The following is a 17571-nucleotide window of genomic DNA, read 5'->3' as shown; positions in this document are numbered from 1 at the left end:
CATTTGTTGCAAAAATTCCTAACCTCGACAGCGCATCAGAATTACTGGCCAAGTTCTCTTTCTCTTCCCCAACGCACAGCTGCTGTTTTTAATAGCAAAGTAATTGCATTTATTTTCGTTTCTTTAGTTTATAAAGTTAATTTAGGAATATATTTGGAACACGTTTTGTTTGTGAAATTCAAGTTTTTGTTTTTTAAAGTAACGAACAAGCGGCAAGCGGCAGACAGATCCATTTAGCCTTCACGATTTAAATTAAAATCCATAAATATAAAAGCGCTATGTTAAAAAAATTTTTTTTAAATTTTTGTTCATAAAGGTAAGAGTAATACATTGATTTTAAATTATTACTTAACTACTAAAACGAAATCATTCAAATCGAAAACAAGATACATTTAAGCGCGTCCAGTGAGCAGATGCCGAGTCACAATCGTCAACTTCATATTTGCGACACTGACTCAGAAAATATTAGTTTAATATTAATAAATAATTAGAAGAGGAAGAGCTGCCAGGTCTCTAGCAGCAAGGAGTAGGCAAGAGAAGCCATGTTCAGAACAACAGTCTTCTTCTGAACAGTTCTTCAATGTTTCATTCGTCTTCAGGAAAATTCATGTTCAGAACGATAAAGGTTAAAGAATTGTTAATACAGACTTTTGAATCTGAATACAGCAGATATAGAACATTGAAGAAACCACATATAGTCGCTGACTAGCGCAATCTAATTATTATTATTATTGTTATTATTAATTTCATTATTATTATTATTATTAAGTACCGATTGATTTATTGATTTTCTTATTAATTCTTAATTTATTTATTTTTTCCATCTTATGTTGTTAAAAAATTAAAATACAGAGATTTTTTAGAAGATTGAACATTTTTTAACAAAGCTTTGTGGAAAACCTGATGCGGCCCAGCCTAACCCAGACTCTGCCTCCAGCGGCCCCCAGATAAATTGAGTTTGAGACCCCTGCCTTAGCAACTACCTAGATTACACTAGCAACTGCATATTAACTGCTTAACAACCACGAGAACACCACCACAACCACCTAGCAACCACCAAGAGTACCCTACCAGCCACCCAGAACACCCTAGCAATTAATAACACTATAGAAACAAGCTACCAATCACCCATAGTAACCACCCAGAACACCATAGCAGCAATACAGCAATATTCTCCAGCATCACTAAGCAGTATGTGTTTTGGAATGGGAGTTCAACAAGGCAAGAAAGTTCATCAGCAGTGTATCTGAAGAAAAACTGTTGATTGATTATGATGAGGACATGATGGGGTTCATTTATTAGATGAGGGAAATTATATATATATATATATATATATATATATATATATATGTATATATATATATATATATATATAAACAAACCTGTGACATGTTATTAGTATATAGAATGTTTAAGAAATCTACAAAAGAATCTACAATATTGAATTTTTTTAGTAATGTGTACAGTATATATTATATTTTATGTGTGTATCATTGCATTACATTTGTATATCATGGCATACCATGTTAATTTAAACATTTTAAAGTTCTTTTAAAGTTTTGTCTCCATTTTAGGTGGGAATTTAATATTTATATATTTTATATTCAAAGAATTTAATATTTCTGGTTCCAATGATTCTTCTTACTTAAAAAAAAAATAAAGTTATTCACTATATTAATTACATATTTTCTTTATATTTTAATGACTATAAAAAAAATGTAAGTATTCTTTTTAAAGTACTAATTATTAAATAATGCTATTATATGACTCATGCTGACCTTAACAACAAGGATAGATTTTTTTTTTATTTAACTGTGTTAAACTTTTTAGTATGTGGACCCTTTAATTGATATACTTTAATAATCAAAACAAAATGGGCTTATACAATAAAGATAAAACAAAAAAGATCTACTGTCTCCATGGGCTCTCTCTTCCGTATATGGATAAAAGAGTAAAGCTGCGTGACTATTGGCTGCGGAGCTGAAGTTCGCGGTGCTGATTGGATGACAAATACACTGATAGTGCGGAACGAACGGCAGATATTTCAGAATTCTCCAGAGGTGAGTAACAATGGCTATTTTTCTAACTGCTGCTTTTAAACGAATTTTAATTAATAAAATATGTTGCCCGAGTAACTTAGTGTACACAATTGTTGTTTGAAGTTTGTGTGCACATTGCTGAATCTTAGCACAATATTGCTTGAGCAAGGATGCTGTTTTTAAGTTAACTTATTTTAGCATAGATTAGTCAAACGGCCGCTGGAGCTCGACGTTGTAACCTTAACTGTTAATGTTATATAGATTGTTCCTCATTGAATGTACTTTTAGGACAGTATTTATTCATAATATTAACCCCTCTATTTAAGAGCTACTTTTGTTTGTTGTGGCTATGAAGGAATTAGAAGTTCCGGGAGGCCTAATTAATGCTGTGTGTTGGGCGTTATTAATATTAACTCGTTAAGTATTTTCTGCTGTTCCATAAACGTCTATATAGTGGTGTTTAATTGATCCACGAGGTAAGAATAGACAGAGCTCTGAAGCTACACGCTGTCCGTGTGATGTCGTTATTAATGGGCTTGCACGCTGACCGTCGCGTCTGACATGCTGCTGCTGGCGAATCGGGTCTCATTCTCACACGGAGTCCGTGTGATGAAGATATTAACGGGACTTTAATGTTACACGCTGACCGGCGCGTCTGACATGCTGCTGCTGGCGAATCGGGTCTCATTCTCACACGGAGTCCGTGTGATGTCGATATTAACGGGGCTTTACGTTATCTGTTTCGTCTCGGTCACGGGACCAGGCAGTTGGCGCTTCAAGCATTAATGAGCGCGAAATCTGTTGATTTTTGAATTTGTGTAACGTTACTAGAATTTATAATATTAATATTAATATACTGTATAATGGTAATTTTTCATGGCTTTGAGTGAGCAGTCTGAAGGCAGAACTTTAAGTTTGAATGGTGGACGATTTGTGCTAACAATTTAGTTATTTGAATAATGAATGCTTTAGGAAGGAGAGAGGCTGTCAAGAGTTTAAAGCATAATTCTGATCTTCTTCTCACGTGCACTGAATGCAAAGGAACTGCAAGCTGAATTTGTATTTTGTTTGTTATTCTTACACTGGTGACCATATCTGCATTCATTTGATGAAAAAATACAGTTAAATAGTGATATTGTAAAATATCATTACAATGTGAACATAATTTATACGTTACCAATATAAGTTATAAATTACAAATAAATTATAAAAAATAATACATTTTTAAATATTTAAAATTTAAATAAATTATATAAATGAATGTAGTAATTATTATGAAGAAACATTTCTCAGTGTTTAAACATGGTACTGCTTAATAATGTGTGAAAAATTCTATTTTGTGATGAACTGTGATGCATTGTATAATTTTGTGATTAACTGATGCATTTTTAATAGAATTGTTTAATAGAATTGTTTAAATACAAAGTTAAAGAAATGTTTTTTAAGACTTTCAATACAATATTTTATGCAACATTGTTAATGAATGTTACATATGATCAATTCGATTTATGTCTGCTGAAAAAAGGCATCTAAAAAAGTTACTGAACCCAAAGTTAATATTTAAATCAGTTTCACAAATATATGAAGCTGCACAACTGCCAGATGATAATTCAGTTTGCCATTATCAAAAATAAATTATATGTAAAAATATAATAAAATAGAAAGTACATTTAAATTGTATTAATAATTCACAATATAAATTAAGGGTCCTGTCCAAACTGTTGCTATAAAAATAGAACATTTCCTTGAATATTATTAGATTTTTAAACATTAGGATTTGTACTCATTGAAATTACTAAAGTAATCAAACCTGTTCTTTAGAAGGGGTGTCCCAATACTAATAATTTTGATATAGACAGCATATTCAATGTTTATATTAAGAATAAAATTAGTTTTTTTTTCTGGTTTAAGTCTTAAGAGGTAGGCTATACTGAAAGCCATAGATCTGTGTTTTGTTGTTGTTACCTGTCCCATTAGTGTGCTGTCAATCACTCATTTGTTCATTTTTTTTTCTTTCTTTCTTTGTTTAGACTGATCATTGAGCTTCATCTCCTGAGCAATTCTTGAGGTTTGTTGCATTATTTGGTTGTAGTACATTAAAAGGTGCACTATGCAGGATGATAGTAAAAATGTGTCTTGTATTGTAATCAGAGAACTGAACTGTTTTTTTCATCAGAATTGTTGTTTTTAAAAAAGCTAAATGGGACTTAAACTTCACAGTAGTTGTAATGTATGGGGTCATCAGATTTTAACAAGTTATGATTGACATTTCAATTTTCTTTTCATATTTCAGCATTACGAGCACTATAACTGTCCACTGCACGTTTTCAGGTATGTTTTTTGATATGGCTAAAATATTAACATGTGACAAGGCAATATCAATATGATACTATTGAGTTACTGATCCACAGTATAGCATGTTATATCCTGGGACGTTACCACACAGTAGATAGGAAAACAAACAAACAAAGTCAAGATCTGTGTTTAAAAGAAAACACAATCACATGGTGTGTTTGGGATTCTCTATTCAAAATCTGTCCACATTGAAAAGCATTTAATGATGCCTTTGCATATAAAGTATTTTTTTTTTTTTTGAATGGTTATATTGATCAAATTTCACCTACAAAGGTATTTATCTTTAATTCTGTGTTTATTTTTGTTTTGTAGACCATCTATTCTGAGCACGACCTGCATTTTAATCTGCAGCTGAACACCTGGTTAGTGTGCAGAATGCCTAAAGCTGCGGTGACACTAGACCTTGCGCATTCGAATTCCCTCGGATTCTGCAAACGGTCATGGTATGACGTCATGCTGTGGAGAGACTTTTTAAAAAGTTAAATTCAACACATGGCAAATAGTAGTACATCTAACATACAATCTACTACACTTTTCCACAGCGCTGCAGTTTTAAATTTATGTTCTTTATATTCAGCTACAAGGTCATGCTATGATGTATTGATCTGCTGCTGGTCACACGTAGGCATGGGATGATAACCGGTTTCAAGGTTTACCGCGGTTTGAAAAAGTCACGGTTTCAAAACCGGAAACAAAAAAAGTTATACCGTTCCTACGATATGCGCATTTTCTGTGTCAAAGTGAAAGCGCAGGACTCCCTACTAGGTTGTGTGTGTGAGTCCCTGCAGAGAAAACAATGCAGCCCCTCCCCCACCGGTTAGTGCTCAGGCGCGTGTCTGTGTTTGTGCACGTGATCCACAGTCAGTGAGATTCAGCAGTAATATAAGTTCAGGACGGCCAAAGGAGGTGAACCCCCACAACACAGAGTGGGGAATAGCAGACTATATGTACTAATTTTACGTTTCTGTGAACTTTAGCACAACAATTAAGTTAAAGTGAAATCACGTCTTTGCTTTTAAGCCTTCTGTCACGTTAAAGGTGCAGTGTGTAGGTTTTGTGGCATCTAGCGGCGAGATTGTGAATTGCAGCAGAGTACCGCTCACCCCTCCCTTTACAGAACTACGGAAGCCGATACAGGATTTAAATCTCACCTTTTTTTTGACAGCAACGAATAGTGAGATTTCTTTTAAAATGTAATTTAAGGAATTATATTAACTTTATCATTCAATAAAACTATGTTATTGTGAATATTACTTGTTCATCATTGTGTCAGTGTTTTTTTCGCAAGCTGATTCTATGTTAATAAAAACATAATGGTTAATTAAGGTCTTTATGCACCCCTGAAAACATAGTTATTGCACCACTGTCTAGAGATCATCTTAAATATTACACGGGGCACCTTTAACACAAGTGACTGCAATTTAATTTAATTAAGAAGATTCAATTATTTATTTTAATTATTTTGCCTTCTGTTCCATGTTACAAAATGTTCTATATGTTTCCTAAAATAAAATATACTGTAATAAGGTTGTTTTTTTTACCCAGACATTTAAATGTAACATTGTAGAGCAGTGATTACAATACCGTAATACCGTGAAACCGTGATATTTTTATCCAAGGTTATCATACCGTCAGAATCTTATACCGGCCCATGCCTAGTCACACGCTGTCATGTGATGCGAATTCGTAGTTCAGAGTTCACCAAGCTTGAGATTTGGAACGCAGCGAAATGCAAAAACATTTTGCATGCATTCGTGTTTCCGGTCTGATGCATTCGCATGTGTATAAATGGAAGTCCGTGGAACAAAATGTCTAGTGTGACCGTGGCTGTCTTTTTTTTTTCAATATGATAATCATTATAGTTGCCTAATATGCCTTTTTTTTTTTTTTTTTTTTTTTAGGTTTTGCATTTTCTGCAAGCAGCAGTTCTTCTGTATTGTTCTTCTCACCAACCCCTCCACTACCCTCTTCAACCCTCCATCCACTCTCACTCCCTCCACCCCACCCCCCCTCACCAAAAAAAAAAAAAAAATTCATTCATTTTAATACTTAGTTCACATTTTTGTTCAACTATTACTGTTCTTTTAAAAGTTCATTCCTTTTAATACTAGGTTAATCATTTGCTTTTATCTGCTATTGTTATTTACTTTGGAAAAAGATTGTTCCTATTAATACTAGATTCATAATTTATTTTATCTTTTACTGTTCACAAAAATAACATCAAACAAAGATATTCACTGTTTTTGTAAATTATTTTTATTGTCAATTAACTAACTTGTTTTTTTCTTGAGAATACTTTGCAGGTTATATCGCTTCAGCATTTTGTGAAGTAAGTGACTATTATTTGAAAATATTTTGTATTAAAATGTTTAATGAATACTAGGGATGTGACGAGATCTAGTGAGATCTGACTGGTCTCATGAGAATGTGATGATATCCTCACAAAACATTTTGCAGTGTTTACATTAGAGCAGCTAGATTAATCGTTAAAATACGGCAATCTCCATTCAGACACCCACGCATTTTATTCCAGAATGTCAACCATTTACATCATGCTGTTCATGTTCAAATGACGCTTACGATGTGACATAGGTGTTAAAGACATTTAAATCTGCATTCATTCTGCTGTTGATCCAGAAAGAGCAAAACAGATTTTACAACCACATAAAATTAATTATTTCTGTTGCATACATTGAAATAACAGTAGTACTAGAATAAAAGTTTATGGTTTGGGTATAAACACTTATTGTCTACAGTAGCTCTTTAAAACAAAAGTATGTTAATATATGTATTGTAATGCTTTTCCTTTTCCGCCAGGAGGTGGCGACAACTGCCGTTTAAGTATTTATCATTGAATTATCATTTATTCAGGAGATTGTGATAGTGAAACAAGTCTTTATTAATTGAGACACTGACATTTTGTTTAAATATATTATTTAATATACTTGAAATATTTTGTCAGAACCGCTTGTAAATTATTTTATTTTGTTTAGATTTATAGTCTTATTTTCCCTTCAGAATCATGAGACAATCGTGATTCGTGTCCACATACATACACCTTGAATCGTGAATTTATTTTAAAAAATTGTGATTTTACAATTTATCCAGAATCATGCAGCTTTAGGTTACATGTTTGTTACAGCATGTAATGCACATGCATTTTGTGTTTTTTTCAGTTGAATGAAATAAAAATTTTTCCTGTATATTTCATCATTGAGGATTTCTGTAAAAAAGTTTAAAAATCTCTCGTTTTCTTGAACCCAGTCTTCTGTCTCGTAGGATAAGTGTCTCTTCACACCCCTATTGAATACATCTTTTTTTTTTTATTGTAGCACTAAACGCATTTTACACTAATTTTTAATCAGAGATGTGTTCAAATTTGACTACATTAACTACCTCTAATGTAGGTCGTGTTTGAAAAATAAGCACTGGTTTGTGTAAATAAATGCAGCATGTTACGGTGTTTTTGGAGTATCTCTACAGAGAGAGCATCTCATTTACACTAATTCTGTGTCTGTATAAGCTAGTGAAGTTGCAGAATTCCAAACTCTTTGACCAAGTTTTTTTCTTTCTAATTAATGTGTTGTTCATATATGTCATGGATTATTCAATGTTGTCATTGGTTTTTCTCATATTTTGTCTTTTTATCTTTTGAAGGATGCCTCGGAAAGGTAGGAGATCCCAGGCTCAAAAAATTCGTTGGACGAAGTTAGACCTGACAGGACAGACAGGCATGACAGACGTTGCTCAGTTTTCTTCTGGACAGCACGGTGAAGATGGTGACAATACATCTACAATTATATCCGTGCAGGCGTCTCATTGCCAGAGTGATGCAAGGTATGATATTTTCTCACGAAATTATCAGTGCACATGTGTAGCTCTGACATTCCTTGCATACCACAGTGAGGGAACTCAGTTCAAACAGACTGATCTTGATCGAGTGCTACAGGAGGGTGACGCTTTGTATGTCGGCATTAAAATGCAACTTATTGCTGAGCGAAGATTGCGACAGCATCATCTAAGCATGGATGAAGTACCTGTTAGCATCACAACTTCTAATCACACGTACAATGTACAGAAGTCAGAAGTGCTTAGGGGCTATCTGAGAGCCAGAGGAACTCCTGAAATGGAAGAATGGTGGATTCCTCTTCATGAAAGACTTCAGTGTCTTTCATCAGATGTCAGTCATGCACTGCTTATTGTTTCTCCAGAGTGTATTGCTGTGTTCAGAGATGCATCTGGAAGATATGGATTTTTTGATTCCCATTCCAGAACTGCTGAAGGTTTGCCACATCCTACTGGTGATGGAACTGCAGTGATGGTAACGTTTACTGGCCTGAATGACATGGCTCACAAATTACTTGAACTTTTTCAGACTCGTGGTGCTGAGACTTGCTACGATTTAATGCCTGTTTCTTTTGAAATGGAGCAACAGTCTGAGAAACCATGCTCATCATCAGCTTGTAAATCACCGTCAACCTCAAATCAGACAAAACCACAAACAAACGCTGGCATCAAAATTCCTGAAAATCTTGTCTTTGCAGAAGATAAAAACCAAAGAGTCATTAAAACAAACAAGCAACGAAGAAGAAGAGAAATGCGGAAAATTGTGAATCAGAAGCAAGAAGCAAGATCTGAGAAAAATGCTCCACATTTTGAAGTCAGAAAACAGAGAAGAAGAGATTATGAGAGAGAGAAATATGCCATCAATTTGCAGTTTCGGAAGAAGAAATTGAAGGGTACCAAAAAAAAGTATGATCAAGATCCTTTTACTAGATTCAAGAAGATAGAGTATATGGCAAGGAGGTACAACAATGATGTTCTTTTCCAGAAAAAAAGGAAAGAGTACTTATTCAGGAGGTACAGAACTGATGCTCTTTACCAGAGGAAGAAGAAGGACTACATGTTGAGGAGGTACAAGACAGATGATCTTTTTCAGGAGAAAATGAAGAACTACATGGTCACGAGGTACAAGATAGATGATCTTTTCCAGAAGAAGATGAAGAACTACATGGTCACGAGGTACAAGACAGATGATCTTTTCCAGAAGAAGATGAAGAACTACATGGTCATGAGGTACAAGATAGATGATCTTTTCCAGAAGAAGATGAAGAACTACATGGTCAGGAGGTACAATATAGATGATCTTTTCCAGAAGAAGATGAAGAGTTACATGGTCAGGAGGTACAGGACGGATGCTCCTTTCCAAAAGAAAATGAAGGACTACATGGCCAGAAGATACACAAGTGATGCAGACTTTAGGTCACAGCACATTCTTCTCTGTACTCTCCAGAAGAAACAGAGGTGTCTCGCTGATGCTGGATTCCACATTCTTCACAAGCTGAGATGTGCATTAAAGATCAAAAGGAAGTACAAGCAGCACATTCGTCCCAGTCAGGATACACCCAATTCTGACGCGACAATCCAGCCTGTGTCTAACGGCTTGGTGCAAAAGGCCATCTCTGCGTTTCGGTGTCAAGTTGCCCATGGTCCAACTTACGTCTGCACAGTTTGTCACAGGACTCTTTTTCCGAATCAAGTCAAGATCTGTAATAGAACACAATATGTCAAGAATGTTCTTGTTGCAGCCTGTTGCTTAACCGGAAAATATGTCCATACTTGTGACCGTGCCTGCACAATTTCTTGTGCAGTTCCAGAAGAGAGGAGACAGGAATGGATCTGCCACACTTGTCACAATCATCTGAAGAGAGGATCTATGCCCTCTATTGCAGTGGCAAATAACCTCGAATTGCCTCCCATCCCTGCAGAACTACTCGAACTGAACGTGCTTGAGCGACAGCTCATTGCCAGAATCGTTCCCTTTGCAAAAATAGTTGCATTGCCCAAAGGACAGCAAAGAGCAGTGCATGGTGCTGTTGTGTGTGTTCCCTCTGAGGTGGAGCAAACAGTCAACTGTCTGCCACGGCCTAGTAGTGAGTCCCAGCTTCTACAGGTAAAGCTGAAAAGGCACATCAAGTTCAAAGGGTACCAACACTTCCATACGGTGAATATGCATAATGTGCTAGCCGCTTTAAGGAAACTGAAAGCTACGCATTCAGAGTACAGGGACATTGTGATAAGTGAAGCTGCCACATTTGAACTTGTCCCTGATGATGAGCTGGATGACACAGCGGAGAAACAGGAAGTTGTTGCCTCTGAACAGGATGACCAGAACGTCAGCACTGAGGAAAAGGATGAACTCAGGCCTGGACTCACTCTGGATACATGCATGCAGCCACTTGACATTGGACAGGACTTGCTGTCGTACGGCGAGGGAATTTTCAGCATTGCGCCTGCTCAAGGGAAAAAGCCAGTCGGATTTTTCCGGATTCCAAAGTTGGAAGCCATGTCTTTCCCTGTCCAGTTTTGCACTGGACAGAACACAATTGATGAGGCACGACAAGTTGCATTGTCACCGAGCATGTACTTCAATGCTAGACTGTTCTGCGTGGATACTCGTTTCGCCAAAGACCAGAGTTATCTCTTCTTTGCACAGTTTGTCACTGAAACGCACATGGCTAGAAACAGCATGTCTATCCAGTTGCGAAAAGGCAAACCCGTTACGAGAGATGGACGTAGGATCTCCAACAAGCTTCTTCAGGATGATCGTGAGGTCGAAAGGCTGGTCCACAGCCGTGACGCCACAAGGTTCATGCAACCCTTGAGGGGCACTCCATCTTACTGGGAGAAAACGTTGAGAGATCTACAGGCCATGATCCGGCAGTTGGGGAATCCTACTTTTTTTTGCACTTTTAGTGCAGCCGAAATGCGCTGGCCGGAAGTGATAACGGCAATCAAGGCTCAGCAAGGTGAAGAGGTTGACTTTTCGGAGCTTGACTGGACGACGAAATGTGAAATCCTTCGAAGTAACCCCGTCACCGTCATGCGGATGTTTGAGAAACGGGTGGATGCGTTAATGACTCATCTGCTTTTGTCACCTGCTCAACCCATCGGTGAAGTCGAGGATTACTTTTATCGAGTCGAGTTTCAAGCCAGAGGAAGCCCTCATATTCATCTGCTGGCCTGGGTGAAGGGGGCGCCAGAGTTCGAAAATCAGTCTGATAAAGAAGTGTGTGACTTCATTGACCGTTACGTTTCCTGCCAGTTGCCGGACCCTACCACCGACCCCGAGCTTCATAAAATTGTCACTGAAGTTCAACTTCACAGCAGGAAGCACTCCAAATCTTGCAAGAAAGGAAACCTGTTGTGTAGGTATGGGTTCCCTAAACTCCCCGTCTCTGAGACCACCATCACCCGTCCACGACCACCGCGTCCTGAGGAAGACGAGGACGAAGACCCAAACCGCCCAGACGGAAAGAAGGCAAGACAGGAAGCTCTCCGAAAAGCGATAAACGACGCAAGGAAGAAACTCAAGCCGGTGTGGGATTTGTTAAATGATCCCCAGGCCTCCTTTGACAGCTTGTCAGACCTGCTGGCCAAATGTAATCTGTCCATGAAGGATTACAATGGTTACGTTGAGGCATTGACCACTTCGAGTGTGATTTTGCTGAAGCGTGATCCAAAGGAGGCTTGGGTGAATGGATACAACCCAGATCTGCTGAGGGCATGGAACGCCAACATGGACATTCAGTTTGTTCTGGACTCTTACAGCTGTATCATGTACATGCTGTCTTACATTTCCAAGCCAGAGCACGAAATGAATGATTTCCTGAAGAGCGTCATCAAGGGTGTTCGCGAAAGCAACGTGAACGAAGAGGACGAAATGAAGAACATAATGCAGGCCTACTCCAAACACAGGCAGGTGAGCGCTCAGGAGTCTGTGGCAAGAACATGCAGCTTACCAATGAAGAAGTGTTCGCGAAACGTTGTGTTTATACCGACGGATGACGACGCCCTGAAGATGAGTTTGCCCCTTAGTGCCCTGCACAACAAAGATCCTGATTCAGAGGATGTCTGGATGTCTGGTATGATAGACAAATACAGAGCAAGGCCTCAAACACTGGAGTTTGAGATGATGTGTCTGGCGGACTTCGTCTCCAATTACCGTGTTGTGTATGGTCGGCAAACTCAAGGAAAGAATGTCCTCCGACTGCTCAACGGTATGGGCTTCATTCAGAAGAGGACTGTTGGTAAGGCTGCGATCATCAGGTATGCTCGGTTTTCGGAGGAGAAGCAACCGGAAAAGCATTACGGAAGACTGGTGAAACTTTATGTGCCACATCGCTTCAACGAACAGCTGAAACCCCAGCGATATCCAACTTATCAGGAGTTTTACAAAGGTGCGTTTGTTGAACTCCCGGCACACCCCGGGCTCCTGATGCCTGTCTGCGCCATAGTCAAAGCACACCAGGAGAACTATGAAAAACACAGCAAAGAGGTGGATCAAGCATTCGAACAGCTGCAGCGGGACGGACCAGCTGAGAATGCTTGGACTGCCTTTGCGCCTGAAGTTGACGTGGATCGCCTGGAGTGCATAGCGGAACGAGAAGACGTCGATCCAGAAGAAGATGAACAAGATGATGTCCCGGATTACCAGATTCTTTGTGGAGATGGAGACGGAGTCGTACCACAGATAGAGGCACCACAGATGACTGCTGAATTTGTCAGGAGGATGTTCAGGAGCCTAAACGAGACGCAGGCAGCCATTTTTTACGCTGTCCGCCAGTGGTGTCAGAAGCGTGTGTGGGGTCACAATCCAGAGCAGTTTTTTTACTTTTTGTCAGGCGGTGCTGGCTGTGGGAAGTCACACGTCATCAAGTGCGTACACGCGGAGGCAACCAAGATTCTGCGACAGCTCCCTCGACTCCGGGAAGAAGGGGATCTCTCAGTGCCTACGGTGCTGTTGTCTGCGTTTACTGGAACGGCAGCATTCAACATCTCCGGTAAAACGCTGCATTCCCTCTTAAAGCTGCCACGGAGTCTGAAGCCACCATACCAGGGGCTTGGAAACTCCCTTGATGAAGTGAGAGCAGCTTTACGCGACGTGGAGATCCTTATCATCGACGAGGTATCCATGATCTCAAAGGACATGTTTGCTTACATCAACTGGAGATTTCAGCAGATCAAAGGCAGCAAGAAGCCTTTTGGAGGGATCTCTTGTCTCGCCGTAGGGGATTATTATCAGCTGCCCCCGACAGGTAAAGCCAAACCGCTGTGCGTGTTTGAAGAGGATGTGCTGGACTTCTGGAAGGACAATTTTCAAATCGTCACCCTGACAGAGATTATGCGCCAGAAAGAAGACCTCGCTTTCGCTCAGCTGTTGAACAGACTGCGAGCAAAGCCGAAGGCCGAACCTCTCACGGAAGACGATAGAGATTTGTTACTCCAGGCTGTGAAAAATTCAGAAGACTGTCCGCGTGAAGCTCTGCACATATTCGCCACCAACAAAGAAGTCCTCAAGTTCAATACCGAGACTGTGCAGGCCCTTTACACTGACATCATAACAATTGATGCCGAAGACTACAGGAAAGACCCCACAACAGGAGGGATGAAGAGACTACGCAAACCCGCCACTGGAAAAAAGGACAACTTACTTGACACCATAGAAGTTGCCGTGGGAGTTCGTGTGATGGTGACCAGGAATCTGGACGTGGAAGACGGAATCGTCAATGGATGTTTTGGCAGGATTGCAAACATCGTCACCAAACAGAAGGATGGAATCGCCACAGTGGAGATGCTAGGCCTTCAACTCGACAATCCAAACGCCGGTCAGAAACATCGAAAAAAAGTTGGAGGTGAAGAAGACGTCTTTGTCTACATCGAGAGATCCGAAGAGACTCTGAGGAAAGGAGCGGTTCGTCGTCAGTTTCCCATCAAGTTAGCTTACGCCTGCACAGCCCACAAAGTTCAAGGCATGACAATGCAGTCTGCAGTAGTGTCCTTGAAGAAGATTTTTGAGCCAGGAATGGCCTACGTTGCCCTTAGCAGAACCACTTCCCTACGTGGTTTACACATCACAGACTTCGACGAGAAGAAGATATATGCAAATCCAGAAATCACAGCCTCTTTGCAGGCCATGAGGACAGCACCAGTCGAAGAAATTATGCCACTTCTGCGGCACGTTAGGGAGAACAGGCAGGAACATACCCTCACCATCATTCACCACAACACAGAAGGACTTGGACCCCACATCGAGGACATCAGATTGCATCATGAGCTGCGTCACGCGGATATTCTCTGTCTGACGGAAACACACCTGTCCGGATCGTCTACTTCATCGGATCTCCAATTGGACGGATATAACCTATTTACCCGCAACAGACACGTCTCCTACTCGACGCATGAAGACATTGGGAAGAAGAACGGAGGTGGAGTCGCAATATATTGCAAGGAGCACATTCCAGCTCAGCCCCGGCAATATATACAAAATGTGACAGATCTGGAGTTCGTTGTCATCAAATTAGATTCGCCAATAAAGGCAGCCATCGTAGCTGTGTATAGGCCGCCACAGTACAACGTTGCCGATTTTTTGACTAACCTGAAGGGTATGCTGGATTATCTTGACCTCGCACACGACGACCTTGTCATCATCTGTGGAGACTTTAATGAGGACCTCCTACACACTGGGAAAAAACCTATTCTCGAGTTGTTTCAAGCTCGAGGATACACCCAAGTGATTACAGCAGCGACGACGGACAAACACACACTACTCGATCACATCTTCATTTCAAATCCGGACCTCTGCCTTCAGTCGGGTGTTATACAGAGCTACCACAGTTACCACAATCCTGTGTACTGTGTTTTGCGCTTGACATAGGTGTTTTTTTTTGGTTGTTGTTGGGAAATGTTTTGCAGTGTAATGCCAACGGGTTGGCTTGCATGGTTGTGTTTTTGTGTTATGCCATACAGAACCGTTGGGACCATGCATGCATTAAAGGTGCGGGTTGGGCTTTCCGACAGCCTTATCCAACGGGTTGGCTTGTATGGTTGAGTTTTGGTGTTAGGCCATACGGAACCGTTGGGACCATGCATGCTTTAAAGGTGCGGGTTGGGCTTTCCGACAGCCTTAGCCAACGGGTTGGCACGTATGGTTAAGTTTTGGTGTTAGGCCATACAGAACCGTGGCACTGTGCATTCATTAACGGTGCCAGTGGGCTCAGAACAGCCTTAGCCAACGGGTTGGCTTGTATGGTTGAGTTTTGGTGTTAGGCCATACGGAACCGTTGGGACCATGCATGCTTTAAAGGTGCGGGTTGGGCTTTCCGACAGCCTTAGCCAACGGGTTGGCACGTATGGTTGAGTTTTGGTGTTAGGCCATACGGAACCGTGGCACTGTGCATTCATTAACGGTGCCAGTGGGCTCAGAACAGCCTTAGCCAACGGGTTGGCGCGTATGGTCGTGTTGAGGTTTTATGGCGCTGAGCTACCGGGAAAGAAGAGCAGTACCTACAGCAGCAGGAAGGATAAAGATAGAAGTAGACTGGCAGCTTCAGGGAGGACACTGGCAGCAGCACCAGCGACAGACAGGATACAGTGAGGACTATGAGGCAGCTCCAGGGAAGCTAGTGAGTAACAGCACTAACATGAAGATAGCAAGGTAAAGGGGGAGGTAGTAAGACACTAGTAAGACACTATTATATTAGAAGTTTTAATTTGAATTTGTTCGACGATCTGTACTAAATGTATTATATGCAGTTATTGAACTGTTATTCTGTCATTAATATGTGCCCTTCTGAAAAGTTGCAGGAAGAGACAAAAGCAGTCCTGTCCAAGACTGGATGCGACTCTGCAATATACCATCCAAAGCTAAGTGTTTAAACATTTTGATTCAATCACTGTACTGCTGCACATCATAACCACATTTGTAAGAAAATGTTAATTCTAATCTCATTTTGATGTTGATGTTTTTCAGCAGTTGAAGTCAGAATGCCTGAGAAGTTCGAGTGTGCTACAACACCAATGACGACAGCATCTGTGGTAAGCATAAGATTAGAATTGGTTTTGAAGTTTGGATGATTGTTTTGTGACTAAATAAAAACAAGTAGTGTCTTTCTGTAAAGTTAAGTTGTGAATTTACTTTTATTTACTACTTAATTAGTATTTGTGTATGATAATGATCCTATTATTCATTTATTATTTACAGGATGGGACCAGTAGTTGATGGCACTGAAGACCAGAGCAAAGGACAATGCTGAAGACAGAAGAAGCAGAGAAACATGCATACTAAAGCACTGATGTAAGTTCATAAATACTTCTAGTAAAATCTAGTGTTTCAGTCCATTTTATTATATACTGAGCTTAGAATTTTAAAGTGTAAATGGTTCTCTTGCAAGACAAATCACACCTGTCTTTCAAACTTTGTTTTTCATAAGGCTTGTGGAGTCAAAACAATTCAAATAAATTTACTAACAGTATCACATCTGTTATACTTCCTCTACCACAGGACATCCAGCCTGTAAGACGAGTCAGATCCAGTGGCTAGATGGCGGGCGATCCATCATCTAATAATCCGAAGACCAGTTAATTTTAATATGTTTAGAAATGATTTTACCATACAACATAATTGGTTTTATTTCTAAATATATTAATATTCCATATATTAGGTTAAATTAATGTGTTTTTGCAATGTTTGTGCCATGCCAGAAGAGGATGGGTTTCCCCCTTTGTTGAGTCGGGTTCCTCTCAAGGTTTTTACCTCCTAACTTTATGGAGTTTTTTCCTTGCCACTGTCGCCATTGGCTTGCTCACTGGGGGTGTTGTGCCAGATCCTGTCTCTTTCTCTCTTTCCCTTTCCAACTAGGGTTTCCAAAACAGGGGTTTTTGAGTTGATTAAAATCGTGTAAATAATTAATTAGTATTAAATTAAATATAGGACTGCACAATCATTAAAAATTAAAAATAAACCATGTTATGGCGATTTATCAAAACTAAAACATATATATATATATATATATATATATATATATACACTCTATAAGTGTATATATAAAATATATATATATTTATATATACTTTATATTATATATATATATATATATATATATATATATATATATATATACATAAAAATATAATGTATATCTATCTGAGCATCTGCATGTATTTACATTTATGTGACTATATGTATATATCTTTATTAATTTATATGTAACTGTCTATATATATATATAATTATAAACAAAAATTTATTCAAAATAATAATTAAGTGATGTTTAAAATGATAAGTGTTTTACAATTTAAAGCTTAGTTATATTATATTATATATTGAGTAACATAT

At 39.0% G+C, this 17571-nt stretch overlaps 1 long non-coding RNA gene and 1 pseudogene across 1 annotated transcript; both read left to right on the top strand.

Moving 5' to 3' along the window:
• LOC141325708 (uncharacterized) overlaps positions 1-17571 on the top strand; it is a 486213-nt pseudogene that overhangs the window by 179300 nt on the left and 289342 nt on the right.
• Positions 6576-16152, top strand: LOC141325726 (uncharacterized). Its single transcript, XR_012353831.1, has 3 exons — positions 6576-6723; positions 8052-8231; positions 16035-16152. It is a non-coding gene; the product is annotated as an uncharacterized lncRNA (long non-coding RNA).

This window comes from Garra rufa, chromosome 2 (assembly GCF_049309525.1).
Source record: "Garra rufa chromosome 2, GarRuf1.0, whole genome shotgun sequence".
Taxonomy (NCBI): domain Eukaryota; kingdom Metazoa; phylum Chordata; class Actinopteri; order Cypriniformes; family Cyprinidae; genus Garra; species Garra rufa.
Note: the sequence above shows the minus strand (reverse complement) of the source record. Positions and strands in the feature narration are given on the sequence as shown.